Raw genomic sequence first — 1998 nt, forward strand, 5'->3', positions numbered from 1 at the left:
GAGAAAATCTGAATTTTTTTTAACAAAACTTTAAAATAACTTTTTTAGATTAAATTTTTTTTAACTTCTTTCAGAATAGAACACCTTTAAAATTTAATAAGGAACATATTTCATATGGGTTCATTAACAAATATTCAGTAGATAACGAGAAAAATAGAGACGAAAATTTCAAAAGGAGTGTATAACTGGTTATGCTCAATAGTAGTCCTCGCCAGCGAAAGTCTTTATTGTTATTCTATTATTATTATTTAAAACACTTTGTGTCCTGCTCTTTCGCGCGAGGACTCATACACACACACACACACACACACACATATATAAATATATATATATATATATATATATATATATATATATATAGAGAGAGAGAGAGAGAGAAAGAGAAAGATAGATAGATAGATAGATAGATAGATAGATAGATAGATAGATAGGCTTCCTTCGGTCTTGACACACTATGGATACCCATTGTAAGGGTGCCTGTATGTGAAATCTTTATGGTAAGAGTTGCGCAATCTCCAATCACACCTCCCCTGAGTCGACATTGTTGAATACCAGTGGCAAGTGGTGGGTCAGAACGATTGGAAACAATGCCAGGTTAAGAGGAAAGCACATACAGCGCCTAGAATTCCAAAATGGTCACCCATCTGGTACTAGCCAGGCTCAATGTTGCTTAACTTCAGTGATCTGATGAGAACCGGTGTGTCAACGTGATTATGCCGTTGGTCAAGATCAAAGTGTAGTATCTGTTCCGGCAGATGCTGCAAGCTATGACTAGCTATGACTAGCAAAGACCAGATGTGGGGGCAACCTCACATGCCTGACCATTAACCAGCTCCCATTTCCCACCTCTCGGGAGCTGGTCCCCTTTTTCCCTTCCCCCTCCCTTCACTCCTCACATTAAAAATCGGCCTTGTGCCTAATTTGCTCGGTGGGGGAGCAAATAAACACCATCTGTTCTTCAGATGCTGCACTTCTATTTCTTGTTCTCTTTCGGTGGAGGAGAAATCCTTCACGACTGAGACAATTTTTATTTTTGTACCTTTTCTCCACGTTAAAAAACGACCCTGGTGTCTAACTCTGTCCCGTGGGGAGGCATTGTGAATAGGTACAGTTATTACAGTTATATATACGTGTATACGTGTGTTACATAAAGTTGTGTGTGTGTGTGTGTGTGTGTGTGTGTGTGTGTGTGTGTGTGTGTGTGTGTGTGTGTGTGTTCAATGTACATTTTTATATATGCGGTTGCTTTCTGTGTACGGACGTAGCTGTCTCGGCGCCAGGAAATTAGGTTGAACTCTTGATGTAATTCGTTGAAAATGAAACTTAACTTACTTTTTTCTTTTTTTCTTTTTTTTTTTTTTTTGAGAACTCCAAAGTGTCAAAAAATATGCAGTTAACCTAATTCTCTAAATTATTTGAACCTCATCATGTTTGTTTGTTTTTTTAATTAATATTTTTTTTCTTTTAATTAATATATTTTTTTTTAATTTGAAATCTTAAAAAGAAACAACAGAAAATAATGTAATAGAGACATGTTTTGAATGCGACTTTTTGGGGGATGGGGGTTAATGGGTCACGTGATTAGTGAAAGAATTGTCCATTTATGAACTTGCTTGGGAACAGAGGTTTTAGGAAGTCTGGCTTCGGCAGAAATATGTATGCAAATGTGTAGCCAAAAATATTTATGAATAAAATGATTTATCTAATAGATAGTTAACACCATAGATAGATAGATAGATAGATAGATAGATAGACTGAACTATATAGACGAAGACAGATAGACACCTTGTAAGCTAGTGAGCTATATGGACATATAAAATCAGCCAGAAATAATTCTTCAAATATTTTATGCATTAAATTTAAAAAATCGTTATATCGTAAAAACGTTCAACTCATTCTTCGATTATTTTAAGCTCCATTTTTTTTGTTTTCATTTAAAAGTGCATTTTAAGACACGGACATCGCATTCATTGCGATGTGCGTCGATCGATCGAACAA

General features: G+C 35.6%; 1 pseudogene; it reads right to left on the reverse strand.

Moving 5' to 3' along the window:
• Nucleotides 1-607: 607 nt before the first annotated feature.
• LOC145270018 (5S ribosomal RNA) lies at nt 608-724 on the reverse strand (annotated as a pseudogene).
• Nucleotides 725-1998: the final 1274 nt, after the last annotated feature.

The sequence above is a fragment of the Euprymna scolopes genome, chromosome 45 (assembly GCF_053919585.1).
Source record: "Euprymna scolopes isolate OS-2025 chromosome 45, ASM5391958v1, whole genome shotgun sequence".
Lineage (NCBI taxonomy): Eukaryota > Metazoa > Mollusca > Cephalopoda > Sepiida > Sepiolidae > Euprymna > Euprymna scolopes.